Source organism: Staurois parvus, unplaced genomic scaffold (assembly GCF_062004578.1).
Source record: "Staurois parvus isolate SC_StPar_1 unplaced genomic scaffold, SC_StPar_1.0 ptg001035l, whole genome shotgun sequence".
Classification (NCBI taxonomy): domain Eukaryota; kingdom Metazoa; phylum Chordata; class Amphibia; order Anura; family Ranidae; genus Staurois; species Staurois parvus.
Window position 1 is genome coordinate 443524 of NW_028318831.1, and position 17244 is coordinate 460767.

Genomic DNA, 17244 nt, shown 5'->3' on the forward strand with positions numbered 1-17244 from the left:
GACTTCCCCCATCCTCTGGAACTCACTACCCCAATCCATCAGACTGTCACCTACCCTCCTCACCTTTAGGCGCACCCTGAAAACCCATCTCTTCAGGGAAGCCTACCCCACCCTCACCTAACAGCCGATTTCCTCCACTCCTCCCACCACTCCATCCCCCACAGCCATCTCCTCCTGTGCCACCTTCCCCTCCCTCCTAGATTGTAAGCTCGAAAGAGCAGGGCCCTCGAACCCCTCGTGTAGTGTATTATTACTGATTGTCTCATGTTCTGTCCCCCACTATAATGTACAGTGCTGAGCAAACTTTTTAGTGCTATATAAATACTGTATAATAATAATATAAATAGATGGGACCCTGGGAGAGCATGGTTTTTCCCAGGAGGAGAGAATCCCAGCCAGAAGGGCTACTGCCCTTCCTGGCAGTCCAGCTGAAGATTAGACATGTTCCAAATTGGAACACATTTTTTGTTCTTTGGATGTCTACGAATTTAAAAAATACGTTGGTAACGAATCCGAAGTGATGAAACAAAATTCACCCAAAATTCTTATTGGAATCAAATTCAAACTGAATTTTGAATCAAATCTGAATCAAATTTGAATACAAAAAGAATACAATGGAACATAAAAGAACAGAATACAATAGATTAGAATAGTATAGAAAATAATAGAGTAGAATAGAAAGAATATAATTGTCTTCCGAAATTTAAATTTTGAATAGAATAAATTTTAATTTGAAGAGAATAAAATAGAAAAAAAACAATAGAATGTAACCATCTTCAGAAATTGAAACTTCGAATAGAATAAATTCAAATAGAATAGATTAGAGTAGAAAATAATAGAATATAATAGGAAAGAATAGAATTGAAAACAATAGAATAGAATAAAATAGAAATAATATAACTGTCTTCCGAAATTCGAATTTTGAATAGAATAAATTCGAATCGAATTTGAAAACTAAACAAAACAAATTCTGAAAACAAATTAAACAAATGAAACTAAACAAAATTATTTCAATAACAAATCAAAATGAAACGAAACAAAAAAAACAAATGTTTTCATTCTACTGAAGATTTTGCTATTCTCATTGAGGTCTCATTATGCCGATAGTAGCAGCAGCGGGCCCCGGGGGAGGGGTGGTGCTGGTGGTTGTGGGCACCCAATTTTAGTGATTGTGGGGGCCAGGGGGGCTGCCTAAATTTAGTGGCGGAGGGGGCTGGGGGGGAATGGGACTGGTGGGCACCCAATTTTAACTGGCGTGGCCAATTTTAGTGATGATGGGGGCCAGGGGAGCGGCCCAGTTTTAGTGATAGGGGGGTGCTAGTGGGCACCCAATTTTAGTGCCGTGGGCAATTTTAGTGGTGATGGGGATTGGGAGGGGGATGCCCTATTTTAGAGCTAGTGGGGGCCAGGGGGGGGGGGGTCTGTTGTAGAAAAAAATGCACTGGACTGCATGTGGTGTGAGCTGGCTCTTTAGGTGAAGGTGTGAGTGAAGGCTAAGGGTCGGTTCACCTATAGCGGCGCAGTCTAGATGCGTTCTGGATACCTTTCCACATGCACGTTTTTGATGCAGTTTTGATGTGTGTCAGTGCGTTTTTGATGCGTTTCTTTTCATTTTCCCCCTCCCTCTCTTTTTCTTCTACTTAAATAAGGACATGTGCATTCCGGTGCGTCTTTGATGCATTTTGCTGCGTTCCAGCACAGTTCAGTGCAGAAAAAATACAGCCTGTTCTACTTTTTTTCTGGAACTGACTGGTGTGAACTATGCCATTGGAAACCATGTATCCTACTATCAATGCGTTTTTGATGCAGGAAAAAAAACCGCACTGGACTGCATGCAATGTGAGCTGGCCCTTTAGGAGAGGGTATAGAAGCGCAGTCCAGATGCATTCCAGATGCGTTTCTACATGTGCGTTTTTGATGCTTTCCGGCTCATTTTCCCCCTCTCTTTTTCTTCAACTTAAATAAGGACATGTGCACTGTGGTGCATTTTTGGTGCGTTTAGGTGCATTCCGGTGCACATTTGATGCATTTTGCTGTGTTTCAGCACAGTTCAGTGCAGAAAAAATGCAGCATGTTCGACCTTTTTTCTGGAACTGACCACACTGGTGTGAACTATGCCTTTGGCAACCATGTAACCTACTATCAATGCGTTCTTCATGCAGGAAAAAAAACCGCACTGGAATGCATGTGGTGTGAGCTGGCCCTTTAGGTGAAGGTGTGAACGAGGGATAAAGAATCCTTCTCTGTGTGTTCTCAGTCTTCTTGACTATGGACCCGGAGCTGTGCATGTGCAGCTCGGTGTACGGTCCTGGCATCTGCTGGGTGCCAGGATGAACAAGCTCCTGTGCTCATACGTGGGGGAGGGGGGGTTAGGTCATCCGGGAACAGCCAATCCTGATGGCTGAAGAAGAGCTGGTGATGGTGCTGGTGCCAGCGGGGTAGCTAACGGACATCGGCGGAGCAGGGGCGGACTGACAACTCATGGGGCCCCCGGGCAAGAAGGGATCATGGGGCCCCTGTGTCCTTGCCCACGCTCAAACCACACCCAAAAAAGCCTATGAAAGGTACCAGGGGCATCTCATGGGGCCCTCTACTGACCCGGGGCCTTCGGGCAGTGCCCGAGTTCCTGAATGGTCAGTCCGCCCCTGTGCCGGAGCAAAGGTGCGCATAGTTCTTCTTGGCCATGTTACCGAGCGGTATTGAACCCAAAACCAACCATGTCATATATTGCAGCTTGACAATCATTAGACGTGGAGGCTGCATTTGTTTTCTTTTTTTTGTTAGGCTTTATCCCCTCTGTTTTCACCTGGTGATCTGGCCAGTAACACACCTCCAGTATTAGCGCACCCTCACTCTGGATGAAAGAGCACAGGGGGAACAGCAAACAGCAGCACTGTCAGTCTGGGGTGTGGTAATTATATTTGCAGATTAATGCAGGCCACACACGGGTCGAATTCCGAACAAATTTTCTTTAGTAATTTTGTAATCTGATGGCGCCACCATTGATTTTCAAAATTCGACCAGCCAAGCCTTCAATTTCTGTTGCTACAGAAAAGAATTTTTGTGATCAAGAATTGTCTTTTCTTTCCAGGTCACAGCTCACGCTTATTTCTTTTACGATTCTATTTCTCGCGCGATTCTCCCATACTTGATTAGAAATTAGTTCGCTTTTCAAAAACGTTTCAACATGCCCGATCACTCCAATTCGATGGTCGCTCGAAAATCGGTCGTTGCTGTGGCCCCACTAATGTAGGCCAGAGACAGGTTGAAAAACGGCTGTTTTTTTAAAAAAAAAAAAATTAAAAATCGGTCGTTCGATAGGCCAACGTTACCACCAACGGTAAAAAAAAATTGGCCGATTTTCGTCCCGCCTACGGCCGGCGTTTAATTACTTCTGTCCCTGCAGAGAGCTCCGCTATTATATTTGACATGAAAAAGTCTTGCGGTTGCCACAATGTATCCATTTGGATCCATTTCGGATACAGATGTTTTTATTTGGATACAAATGGATACATTGTTGCAGCTGCAAGACTTTTTCATGTCAAATATAATAGCGGACTGGAATTCTTCTTCTTTTTTTTCTTCTTCTTCTTCTCCTATTTCTTCTTCTTGCAGGCCAATTTGCCCATCATTCTTTTTCTTCTTCTTTTCTTCTTCTTCTTCTTCTTTTTCTTCTTCTGTTTCTTTTTCTTCTTCTTGCAGGTTTCGGCTCATGCGCAGATTTTTTTTCGGTAAAAAGATTGGCCAATTTTCCCATCATTCTTTTTCTTCTTCCTCTTCTTATTCTTTTTTTTCTTCTTTTTCTTCTTCTTCTTTTCTTCTTCTTGCAGGTCACGGCTCATGCGCAGATTTTTTATCGGTAAAACGATCGGCCGATTTGCCCATCATTCTTCTTCTTCTTCTTTTTCTTCTTCTTTTTCTTCTTCCTCTTTTTCTTCCCCTTCTTCTTTTTCTTCTTCTTGCAGGTCACGGTTCATGCGCAGATTTTTTTTCGGTAAAAAAGATCGGCCAATTTGCCCATCATTCTACTTCTTCTTTTTCTTCTTCTTTTTCTTCTTCTTTTTCTTCCTCTTCTTTTTCTTGTTCTTCTTCTTTTTCTACTTCTTTTTTCTTCTTCTTTTTCGTCTTCTTCTTTTTCTTCCTCTTTTTCGTCTTCTTTTCTTCTTCTTTTTCTACTTCTTTTTCTTCATCTTTTTCGTCTTCTTTTCTTCTTCTTCCTCTTTTTCTTCTTCTTGCAGGTCACAGCTCATGCGCAGATTTTTTATCGGTACAAAGATCGGCCGATTTGCCCATCATTGCTGGGAAAGTCGGACGATTTTTTTCCAACTTCACCGATAAAAAAAATGTGCCAAAATCCCGAAAAATGGCCGACCAATTAACCCACTAATGCTGTAAAAATTGGCCGATTTTCGACCCGTCTATGGCCTGAATAACACTGCGAAATTTCGAACGAAAATTCTTAGAAAAGATTTTTCGAAAGAAAATTCTGTCAGAATTCGACCCGGGTATAGCCGGCTTTAGATACACTAACAAATTGAATCCAAATTCCAGCTTCTTCATCAGTTACAGCAACAGGTTTTTTTTAGGGATGTACCGAAATTTTGGTGGCCGAAACGTTTCGGCCGCAAACACTCCTTTGGGCTGTCGGACGAAATTAAAAAAAGCTCCGATACAGGTGCTGAGAAAAACCCCGCCCCTTGCCGCTGCGTGCCCCCCCCTCCCCCGTGCTCGCATGTAGTGGTGAACGCATATGTAGGAAACGCCCACATATGTAAATGGCGTTCAAAACCAAACATGTGAGGTATCGCCACGAAAGTCAGAGCTAGAACAATAATTCTCGCACTAGACCTCCTCTGTGACATCACACTGCTGACCTAGAGACATTTTTAAAGCGTCACCCATGGAGATTTTTAAGTACCGCAGTTTCATGCCATTCCACGAGCGTGCGCAATTTTAAAGCGTGACATGTTGGGTATCTATTTACTCGACATAACATCCTCTTTTGTATTTTACAAAAAAATTGGGGTATACCATATATTGTTTTTTTTTAATCAAAGTGTATTTTTTTCCAACAATTCAAAATGCAAAACTGAAACCAAAATGCACAGTTTTTAAAAATGAATATTAATTTTTAACCACTTCCTGTTCAGCCCATGTATATAAACAGCCGGACGGTGGCAGTGCAGGGTTGGGTGGCCGTTTATAAACGTCCTACCCGCTCCCTGCTTTTGGGCGCTCCCTGGGAGTGCGCAGCACAGCTATCCGGTGCCCGCTGTGTCCAGAGGACACAGCGGAACATCGATCATTGTAGAGGACCTCTGTGTGAGGTCCCGATCATGTGATCATTGATTGGCCAATTAGTGATCACATGAAGAGTAGTAAGCAAGATGTCACTTCCTGACATTATTGCTTACTACGTGTGAAATCTGTGAATGATCACAGAGGTCACATGGTACAGGGCCATTCACAACAGCCTTGTACCATGTGACAAGCTGTGACCAATCACAGCTCACACAGTATTTCTCAATGGATGCAAGAATGCAGCCAGAGAGAAGGAGAAATGATTGCTTTTCGAGCCTTTATGGGTGTAGAAGCAATCAGTGTAAAAAAAAAAAATCTTCATCACCCCACACAAGTAGTACAGTGTCACCATGGTGACACTGCACTGCTAAGGTGACAGTATGTAAAAAAAAACCCCCATAAATAATAATATAAAAAAATAAAATAAAAATGTAAAAAAAATTAGAAAAATTATAATTGTTGGTTATAAACTAATTTGAGTTATTTTTTTTACTAAAAAGATAATTGAATCAATTTTGGCCAAGATTTATGATGAAAGATAATTTATTTGCAAAAGTTTATAAGAAAAACACTTTTTTCAAAATTTTTAGAATTTTTAATTTATATAGCAAGAAAATAAAAATCCCAGCGGTGAATAAATACTCCAAAATAAAGTTTTATCTGTCTCAAAAAATGCTAAAAAATTCATATGGGTACAGTGTTGCATGACCGCGCAATTGTCATTCAAAGTGTGATAGCGCTGAAAGCTGAAAATTGGCCTGGACTGGAAGGGGGGGAAAGTGTCCGGACTGGAAGGGGGTGAAAGTGTCTGGACTGGAAGTGGTTAAAAACTGCGCATTTTGGTTTTGGTTTTCAGCCAAGTGCATTTTGAATTCTCGGTTTTCGGCACCAGAATTTTCATTTCCGTACACCACTAGTTTTTTTTTTTTTACCTTTTTGGGGTAAAAGAAAAAAAAAGGGGGAAGGGGAACCTCTCCAAATATATATATAATATCTGAATAAATAAATGTAAAATAAATACACAAATAAACAAAAATCATCATAAATAAATAATATATACATAAAAAGCTACAAAAGCTGAAAAATCTAGCAGCAAATGACGCAACAGTTGATATTTTTCTCTTTTAGCTAATAAAAAAAATGCCAAAGCTCAAAAATGTCTAAAAACACTGCTTGAAAACGCACATAATCGAGTAAAAATTGTGCATAAAAACACGTGCAAACGGCTCAGATTCACTGCACCCAAATGCAAATGCAGCCTTATAGTGCACACTTGGTCACCTTGGCACGCCGCCTCTCCAGGGGCCTGGTGTTTGTCCACAGGAGGTGGTGACCTGGGATTCAGGTCCGCCTTATGGTCACACTTGGTCGCCTTGGCATGCCGCCTCTCCAGGGGCCTGGTGTTTGTCCACAGGAGGGGGTGACCTCGGATTCAGGTCCGCATTATGGTCACACTTGGTCACCTTGGCACGCCGCCTCTCCAGGGGCCCAGTGTTTGTCCACAGGAGGTGGTGACCTCGGATTCAGGTCTGCATTATGGTCACACTTGGTCACCTTGGCACGCCGCCTCTCCAGGGGCCCAGTGTTTGTCCACAGGAGGTGGTGACCTCGGATTCAGGTTTGCATTATGGTCACACTTGGTCACCTTGGCACGCTGCCTCTCCAGGGGCCTGGTGTTTGTCCACAGGAGGTGGTGACCTCAGATTCAGGTCCGCATTATGGTCACCTTGGCACGCCGCCTCTCCAGTGGCCCGGTGTTTGTCCACAGGAGGTTGTCACCTCAGATTCAGGTGCGCATTATGGTCACACTTGGTCACCTTGGCACGCAGCCTCTCCAGGGGTCCGGTGTTTGTCCACAGGAGGTGGTGACCTCGGATTCAGGTCCGCATTATGGTCACACTTGGTCACCTTGGCACGTCGCCTCTCCAGGAACCCGGTGTTTGTCCACAGGAGGTGGTGACCTCAGCTTCAGGTCTGCTTTATGGCCCCATTGACATCTGTGTGTTCCGTGAACATGCGCATGCGCAGAGCGGGCGTTACAGGCGTAGTTCACCTGCCTTTGCAGATAAGAGGCGTCTGGATGAACACACTGTGCAGTAGAATTTGCACTGGTTGGTGCTCTAGGCTGGGATAAGGTTGCAGTGAAGGGAGCTGGCCCCTATGCACCAATCAGAGGAAGGAAGGAGCGCTGTATACCGGACCCAGCCAGAGCCGCTCCAACAACACCCTCTGACATGTTTCGCCCCCCACAGCGGGATTTGATCACAGACTGTCATCCTGTGCAGATCTGATCTAAACTGAATAATGCCCTCGCTATAGGTCAGTGGTCTCCAAACTACGGCCGGGGGGCCAGATGCGGCTCTTTGCCTGCGATGGGACGCAATTTCTCCCAATGACACCAATAATGGGGCCCAATGAATCCAGTGAAGGGGCACAATTCCTCCCACTGACACCAACAATGGGGCTCAATTTCTCCCAATTACACCAACAATGGGGCTCAATGACATCAATGAAGGGGCACAATTCCTCCCACTGACACCAACAATGGGGCTCAATTTCTCCCAATTACACCAACAATGGGCCTCAATGACATCAATGAAGGGGCACAATTCCTCCCACTGACACCAACAATGGGACACAATTTCTCCCAATGACACCAACAATGGGGCCCAATGACACCGATATTGGGGCACAATTCCTCCCACTGACACCAACGACAGGGGCAAAATTGCTCCTGATGATGCCAAAGATGGGGCTCAGTATTTTGTTCTCATTGATGTTAGGACCTTTTCTACTCCTACTGGCCACAGTCCAGCCCTTCCAAATAATGAAGGACAGTAAACCGGTCCTTTGTTTAGAAAGTTTGTAGACCCCTGCTATAGGTGTAGATCATTTAGGTAGCTCACAAAGCCTGACTGGAAAATTACCAGGATGTTGCTAGGGTGTTGCTAAGACACTTCCAGCCGTTACTGTTCACCTTCATCATCACAGGACTGAGCTCTTTATCTGATTCAAACCCCTCACATGCACTTTCTCTCCCCTAATGCAATAGCTCTGAGCTCAGCGTGTGAGAGTTCGCTCCTGTGATGTTGGGGGTGAACAGTAACAGCTGGGAGTGTCTTAGCAACATCCTAGTAACAAGGAAGGATGGGATGATGCCATCTCTGGGAGGTTTCAAGTCAGGCTTCAGGGGGTATGTAAGTGGCCTACACCTACCAGTCCTTCTTCCCTGACACAGTAGCTCAGAGTTTGAGAGCTTGCTTCTGCGATTGGTGAAGGTGCACAGTAATAGCTAGGCTTCTCTTAGCAACGTCCTAGCAACATTCTGGGAATTGCTAGGACGTTGCTAAGAGACACCTATCTGTTACTGCTCACCATCACCACCACAGGAGCGATCTCTGGAACTCTGAGCTTGGAGATACTGCATCAGGGAAGGCAAAGAGCATGCAAAGAGATCTGATCAGATAAAGAGCCTGCTCCTATGGTGAGGAAGATGGACAGTAATAGCTAGACCTCTCTTAGCAACATCCTAGCAACATTCTAGGAGTTGCTAGGACATTACTAAGAGACACTTATCTGTTACTGCTCACCTTCACTATTACATGATCAAGCTCTGGAACTCCCAGCTTGGAGATTCTGCATCAGGGCAAACAAAGAGTATGTGAAGTGGTCTGATCAGATAAAGAGACTGTTCCTATGGTGATGAAGGTGAAAAGTAATTGTTGGCCTCTCTTAGCAACATCCTAGCAACATTCTGGGAGTTGCTAGGATGTTGCTAAGTGACAGCTGTCACTGCTCACCTTCCCCACCACAAGCACGAGCTCTGGAACGCTGAACTTGGAAATATTGCATCAGGGGTGACAAAAAGTATGCAAAGAGGTATGATCAGATAAAGAGCCTGCTCCTATGGTGATGAACGTGAACAGTAATGGCCAGGCCTCTCATAGCAATGTCCTAGCAACATTCTGGGAGTTGCTAGGATGTTAATAAGAGACGCCTATCTGTTACTGCTCACCTTCACCACCACAGGAGCGATCTCTGGAACGCTGGGTTTGGAGATACTGCAACAGGGGAGGCAAGGAGCATATGAAGAGTCTGATCAAAGAGCCTGCTTTTATGGTGATGAAGGTGAACAGTAATAGCTAGGCTTCTCTTAGCAACATCCTAGCAACATTCTAGGAGTTGCTAGGACATTACTAAGAGACACTTATCTGTTACTGCTCACCTTCACTATTACATGATCAAGCTCTGGAACTCCCAGCTTGGAGATTCTGCATCAGGGGAGGCAAAGAACATGTGAAGGGGTCTAATCAGATGAAGCGACTGTTCCTATGGTGATGAAGGTGAACAGAAATTGTTGGCCTCTCTTAGCAACATCCTAGCAACATTCTGGGAGTTGATAGGGCATTGCTAAGAGACAGCTATCTGTCACTACTGACCTTCACCACCACAGGAACAATCTCTGGAACTCCGAGCTGGAAGGTACTGCATCAGGGGTGACAAAGACCATGTGAAGGGGTCTGATCAGATAAAGAGCCTGCTCCTATGGTGATGAAGATGAGCAGTAATAGCTAGACCTCTCTTAGCAACATCCTAACAACATTCTGAGAGTTGCTAGGATATTACTAAGAGACACCTATCTGTCTTTGCTCACCTTCACCACCACAGGAGCGATCTCTGGAAATCCAAGCTTGGAGATACTGCATCAGGGGAGGCAAAGAGCATATGAAGGGTGTGGTCAGACAAAGAGCCTGCTCCTATGGTGATGAAGGTGAACAGTAATAGCTAGGCCTCTCTTAGCAACATCCTAGCAACATTCTGGGAGTTGCTAAGATGTTGCTAAGAGACAGCGATCTGTCACTGCTCACTTTCACCACCACAGGAGTAAGCTCTGGAACTCTGAACTGGGAAAGAGGGGAGCCAAAGAGCATGTGAAGGGGTCTGATCAGATAAAGAGCCTGTTCCTATGGTGATGAAGGTGGCAGTACAGCATGGTCCCCCTTATGCGTTTGTCATGCGTGGCGGTACCGCTTCAAAATGCACAGTTTGCCCTACGTGTACCGCAAGAAACAAAGCGCACGTGCACACGACCTGCAGGTATGAATGTGGCCCAGGGGCGGACTGACCATTTGGAAACTCGGGCACTGCCCGAGGGCCCAGGGTCAGTAGGGGGCCCCATGAGATGCCCCTGGTACCTTTTCATAGGCTTTTTTGAGTTTGGGCAAGGACACAGGGGCCCCATGATCCCCTATTGCCCGGGGGCCCCATGAGTTGTCAGTCTGCCCCTGATGTGGCCTAAGGGCTGAGTTGCGCAGATCTCTCCTGAAGGAAACTCTTGCCAATGATGATGTCATTGCGATTCAAGATGGAGTCACATTAGTAGCAACAAGAGGGTTCTCCTGGGCAGGGGCCCCGGGACTCCGCATCTTTTGTCCCTTTATTGGGTTTGCGGGGCCTCATTAGTGGAAACATCCAGCAGAGGTCAGGCAGTGTTCGCGCCATCGCCATCGGGGCCCGCTGGCAGGCACCTGGGTGTACGGCCTGGTTCACACCTAAGCGTTCGGCGGGAACCGTCCGTTTACCATGGCGTCCTGCGGGTGAGGTTCACACCTCCGCGTTTTCAAATGGGGCAATTTTTTTTTTTATAAACGCATAACGGTGCGTTTCGGCTCAACAGTCATCAATGGAGAAGCATGTAGTGCATTTTTGATGCCTTTTTGATGCGTTTTGCATTTTTAATCTGCCCGGCAACAAAAAAAAACAGCCCCCATAAAAATTCAAAAGGCATCAAAAACAATTGACAATGATTATTTTATATATTTGTATAATAATGTCCATGTTACTTTGTTGTTATTTTCATTCACTCTGAAATCATTGAGATTTCCATTGTCACATGAAGAACGTTTGAACGTTACAGGTGAAGGCAGCCTGTGAGCACATGGCAGGCGCCTCCCGTGACTTCCCAATGCCGGTGTGCCCCTTTAAGCCCCGCCCCTCATTGTGTCATCGCTCGTGAGGGGAAGGACTACACCTCCCGTCATGCCTCCGGCGCGCACAGGAAGCCGCCGACTTCCCGTTCCGCCCACCTCCCATGACGCCCCGCGGCGGACCCACCCCCCTGTAGTCTGCTGCGCTTCCGCTTAGCTGGGCCCGGCGTGCGCGAGGCTGGTCAGGTGAGGACTGCATCTCCCGGCGTGCCCTGCGGCGGGGGTGGGCGGGCCCGGGCGGCCATGTTGGATGTGGTATTGTTATGTGTGTGAGTGTGAGGGGCAGGCAGAGCAGGGACAGGAGGGGGGGCAGCTGGTTTGGGGCCCGGTGCCGGGGCTCAGGGGCCACACATAGACTCGGGAGAGGCGGGGGTTGAGAGGGGGAGGCCTGGGGGCCACACGGGACCCACCATTCGGCGGGAGGGAGGAAGCTAGGAGGGGGCAGAGGGACTCTGGGGGTGTCCTTGCCTCCACCCCTGTATTATCTCTAGGCTGGCCCTTTATACACCCCAAATCAACCCGATTTCCGCATCTACCCCCCTCATCACCCTCTTCCTGGTACCTGCACCCCTATAGGCCTCAGTTCCCCCTCCTCATCCCTTCCCCCACCTTCACAACCCCCCTTTCTCCCTTTAAATAACCCCCTTTGCCTTTATCTGCCCCCCATAGGTCTTAATTCCCCCTCCCCCATCTGCCCCTTTAATTACATCCCTTTTCCCAATTTTGCTCCCCCCTATTGGCCTTAATTACATCACTTCCCCACATCTGCCCCCCCCCCCCATAGGCCCTAATTTCCCCTCTTCATCCCTGCCCCCACCCTGTTGGAGCCTAATTGCCCTCCTCATCTACCCCTTTGTTCCCCCCTTTACCCTCCTCTTCCCCTTTATTTACAACCCCCTTCCCCCCCCCTATAGGCCTTAACCCCTCATTTACCCCTTTAATTGCACCCCCTCCCCCATACCTGCCCTCCTATAACCCCCTCTTCCCTATTGCTGACCCCTTGTAGTCCCTGATTGCCTCCTTTCTCTTATCTACCCCCTTTACTGCCCCTTAAATTGCCCCCCCCTTCCCTCTATCTGCCCTCCTATAGGCCTTGATTACCCCCCTTCCTCCCTGCCCAAACCCTTAAAGATCCTCATTACCCCCCCCCCCCTTAACCAGCCCCCTGCCCAATACTTGCCTCCGTATGGGCCCTTGTTACCCACCTTCATTCCTGACTTCACTTTGGTAGATCCTAACTACCCCCCCTTCATCTGCCCCCTAATACCCCCCCTTTGCTGTATCCCTTTCTCCTGCCAGTGCCCACTCCCATTTTATCCTTTCCCCATCATAGACCCTCCACTGCCCCCAGCTTGTATACTTACCCCCCCAATCGACTTACCATTGCTCTTTTGCCACAGTATACCTGCCTCCCTCTTATCCTCCATCTGACAGGTCCTCTTTGTAGACTGGTCCTTATTCTGCGCAGTGCTGGGAGGATTTATGGTAAATCAACATCTAACTCCGACTACCTGCAGGGAGCCTCTCCTACATCTATAGTCTGATTACCTTTATAGAATATTGGGGGGGTCTCTATTACTTTGGGGTCCCCTTTCAGCCTCTCGCCCCCTTACATTGGGGTCCCCCTTCCTCTTTTCGGGCCCCTGGGGTGGGTTCTGGGGCTCTCCCTCTTGTTTATAGGGGTCCCTACGCTCTGTATTGTACTCTTCCTCTCCCAGGACGTTCCTCTGCACCGCCCGCTCACTCACATTGCCGGTTTTGTTCCAGGATTCCCGGAACCCTCTCTGAAAAGCTGGCGCTGTGAGAGGACGCAGGTCCCCTGGAGGGGCTCGTCGGCCAGCGGAATCGTCGCATCACAGAGGGGAGCCGCCTTCTGATCATGATCATACTGAGACACAGACTGGTCGGATCAGTGCAGAGCAGGTCGGTATGGGTTGTGGAACTGGATGGATGTCTATTGTGTGATTGTTTCGGTTGTAGAGAATCTTTCTTTGCACTTCATTGGATTAAATACGAACGGTCAGCAGCCAACTGGAGGGAAGAATGCAATCCTGTCGCTGGGAGACTTTCAGACATTTCCTTTCTTTCCTTCATGTCTGCGACCGGTATTGCACATGACGTCATCATTCGAAGGAAGAAGTCTGCCGTCAGTGATGTCATGCGCCATACTTCATCACCTTGATGGGGGGAGGAGTTAAGACTTTCCTGTGAGATATCGAACAGAGAGTTTTTTTTTTTTTTTCTATTATGTAGCCGTCTCCCACCATACTCGCACCTGAATCGCACTGGAACGTGCTGTGCGATTGCAGCCCACTCATTCTGAATGGGCTGAAATTTCACTGCTTCAGAAGTAGTACATGCACTTAAAACGCACTGCAACTGGAGCGCATGGTACAAAAGTCCGGTGCGGGCAAACGCATTGCATTTGTGACCTCAATTTGGGGTGCCGTTAACTTTTTACTGTCACCAGCTGCAGATTTCAAGTGTAGTGCGTTTTGGATGCGGTTTGAATTGCACAGCGCGTTCCTGGCAGGTTCAGGTGTGGACATGGTGTGAACCCGACCCTCAGTCAGATTTTCAAGATGATGCATGACACGTGAACAAAAATCAGATGCGTGTAACCTTGTATGGCACATGCACTTCATGTCATGCATGCGCCATACAGTTACACTATACTGGGTTTTTTGGTTTTTTTTTGTTTGTTTTTTTTCTGTGTTTTTTTTTATTTTTGGTTTTGTGTTTTCGTTTGTTTTTAGTTGTGTGTTTTTTTTTGTTTGTTTTTTTGAGATCCCGCAGTTAGGAAGGAGGGTTCCCTGAAGGCACTGGTGACTTTGCCTTCCTGGGGTTTCCCAGAGACATCTGTGTGGTCAGATCTGTGCCACCATTGCCTTCAGGGAAACCAGGAAGTGGAAACGAGAAAAAGTAAGTAAAAGAGAAGTTTTAAGGAAACAAATTTTGGATGATTTCCCATTACCGTGCAGAGCTGCATACTGATGTGCGTTGTATTGATTGGGGGAAGGTTCACTGTAACTCTCGCAGTGTGGAGGAGCACCACTGCAAGGGTTATTTTTGTTTTATTTATTTTTTTTCCACCTTTAGTCCCCGGTCACCCCCGATCCGACTTTGAAAGCGTTTGACTTCCAGTGAAGTCGCACGATTTCAAAGTCAGATGTCATTCCGACTTATGATGTGACTTGCAAGACACAGATGTCGTTTTTCTTTTTTGTGGCTCACACCATACTCGCACCTGAATCGCAATGGAACGTACTGTGTGATTGCAGCCCACTCATTCTGAATGGGCTGAAATTTCACTGCATCAGAAGTAGTACATGCACTTAAAACGCACTGCAACTGGAGCGCATGGTACAAAAGTCCGGTGCGGGCAAACGCACTGTTTGCGACCTGAGTTTTGGATGCCGTTAACTTTTTACGGACACTTGCTGAAGGTAGTGCGTTTTTGGATGCGGTTTGAATTGCACAGCGCGTTCCTGTCAGGTTCAGGCGTGGGCATGGTGTGAATCCGGCCCTCAGTCAGATTTTCAAGATTGTATATGAAGCATGAACATTGTATGGCACGTGCACTTCATGTCATGCATGCGCCATACAAAGTTATACTATACTGGGGTTTTGTTTTGTTTTTGGGTTTTTTGGTTTTTGTGTTTTTGAGATCCCGCAGTTAGGAAGGAGGGTTCCCTGAAGGCACTGGTAACTTTGCCTTCCTGGGGTTTCCCAGAGACATCTGTGTGGTCAGATCTGTGCCACCATTGCCTTCAGGGAAACCAGGAAGTGGAAACGTGAAAAAGTAAGGAAAAGAAAAGTTTTAAGGAAACAAATTTTGGAGGATTTCCCATTACCGTGCCAAGCTGCATACTGATGTGCGTTGTATTGATTGGGGGAAGGTCCACTTTAACTATTGCAGTGTGGAGGAGCACCACTGCAAGGGTTATTTATTTTAAAAAAAAAATGTTTCCACCTTTAGTCCCCGGTCATCCCGATCCGACTTTAAAATCGTGCGACTTCACTGGAAGTCGAACGCTTTCAAAGTCAGATGTCATTCCGACTTACGGTGTGACTTGCAAGACACAGATGTCTATGCAAGTCAATCCTGAAGTAGTGCATGTGCTATTTTAGAAGTCGGTGCAGCTCCGACCAAGTTGGAATTATTCAGCACAGTGGCTAAACAGTTAGCACTTCCACCTGGCAGTACTCAGGTCGTTGGTTCGAATCCCAACCACGGCACCTCCTGCCTGGAGTTTGCATGTTCTCTCTGTGCCTGCATGGGTTTCCTCCAACCCTCCAAAGACATGCTGGTAGGTTAATTGGCTCCTGTCTATATTGTCCCTAGTATGTGTATATATGAATGTGAGTTAGGGACCTTAGATTGTACGCCCCTTGAGGGTTAGGGACTGATGTGAATGTACAATATATATGTAAAGCGCTGCGTATATTGACAGTGCTATATAAGTACCTGAAATAAATAATAAATAATTTATTAGTTCAGGTACTTGTATAGCGCCATCAATGTACGCAGCGCTTTACATATATATATTGTACATTCACATCAGTCCCCGCCCCCGAGGGGCGTACAATCTAAGGTCCCTAACTCGCATTCATACATACTAGGAACAATGCAGACAGGATCCAATTCACCTACCAGCATGTCTTTAGAGTGTGGGAGGAAACCGGAGTACCCGGAGAACATGCAAACTCCAGGCAGTTGGTGCCGTGGTTGGGATTTGAAACAATGACCCGAGTACTGCCAGGCGGAAGTGCTAACCATTTAGCCACTGTGCTGCCCAGAGGAAGGCAAAATACCCAGCAACGCACGATCCAATTTGCTTCTGCAGGGAAAAATTCCTTCCTGATTCCCCGAGAGGCAATCGGATATTCCCTGGATCAACTTTACCTATAAATAATACATTTTCTTTGCTTTTAGAAGCAGGCAGGTACATTTAATAAGATCTTTTACGTTCTTTTCATAGTTATAGTTTACTTTTTGATAAAAATAAAACTGCTTTGTGCACTATTATGAGTACATATTTAGTGTCCAGCCTTTTGAACATTCTAGAGCACCACTTGTCCACTCCCTTGAAATAGAGGGCCTCAAGTGCGGTCTCTGAATTCGTCAAGGGGCCACACCTAATATTTGGCAAAACTGTACAAAATTCTGTCCGGGACTGCATTACAGGGGGCTGCATTACAGGGGGCTGCATTACAGGGGGCTGCATTACAGGGGGCTGCATTACAGGGGGCTGCATTACAGGGGGCTGCATTACAGGGGACTGCATTACAGGGGACTGCATTACAGGGGACTGCATTACAGGGGACTGCATTACAGGGGACTGCTAGAGATCATTGCCATAACAACCCCTTCATACATTAATGCTTCCTACAGCCCCCTTAAAGTGGTTGTACAGGTAAAAGTTTTTTACCTTAGTGATTGTAACTCTTATACCCAGTGAAGTGACTGGCCTCAGGTGATACACAGATGAAACAAATCCTACATAAGTTGTACATGTTTATCTGCAGTCTTCGTTACATCCTTTCAGAGTGCTGAATTTTTTAAGCTGCTTTGAGCTGTCAGAAAAAAGGGGGTGGAGAGTTGTAATTACACACTGCAGAGCTCAGTGAGGAGAGCCTGAGAGCTAATTGGAGGGAGAGGACACACCCCCTTCACACAGTAACAGAGCTGAGGCTGTCAATCTGCTGGAGGTCCCGCCCCTGTCACCATTTTTTCTCTTGGTGTCAGGAAAACTTGTCAGAAGTAATGTATGCTGATGGCAGAGGAAGGAGTCAGCAGACAAAAATGACACTTAGTGCTCCAGAGTGAGACAAGCACACTGTAGAGGGATATGGTTTGTTCATATTTCATGTCTGAGGTTTACAACCACTTTAATGCATTCTCTGCATTAAAGTAAAAAACTTTTGAGGCAGCACAGTGGCTAAATGGTTAGCA

General features: G+C 46.4%; 1 protein-coding gene across 1 annotated transcript in view; it reads left to right on the forward strand.

Annotated features, from left to right (window-relative positions):
- Positions 1 to 11693: 11693 nt before the first annotated feature.
- FBXL19 (F-box and leucine rich repeat protein 19) overlaps positions 11694 to 17244 on the forward strand; it is a 41973-nt gene continuing 36422 nt past the window's right edge. Inside the window, exons 1-2 of the mRNA XM_089657848.1 lie at positions 11694 to 12773; positions 13056 to 13211. The gene's annotated coding sequence lies outside the window, so the exon portion shown is untranslated. The remainder of the gene's footprint in view (positions 12774 to 13055; positions 13212 to 17244) is intronic.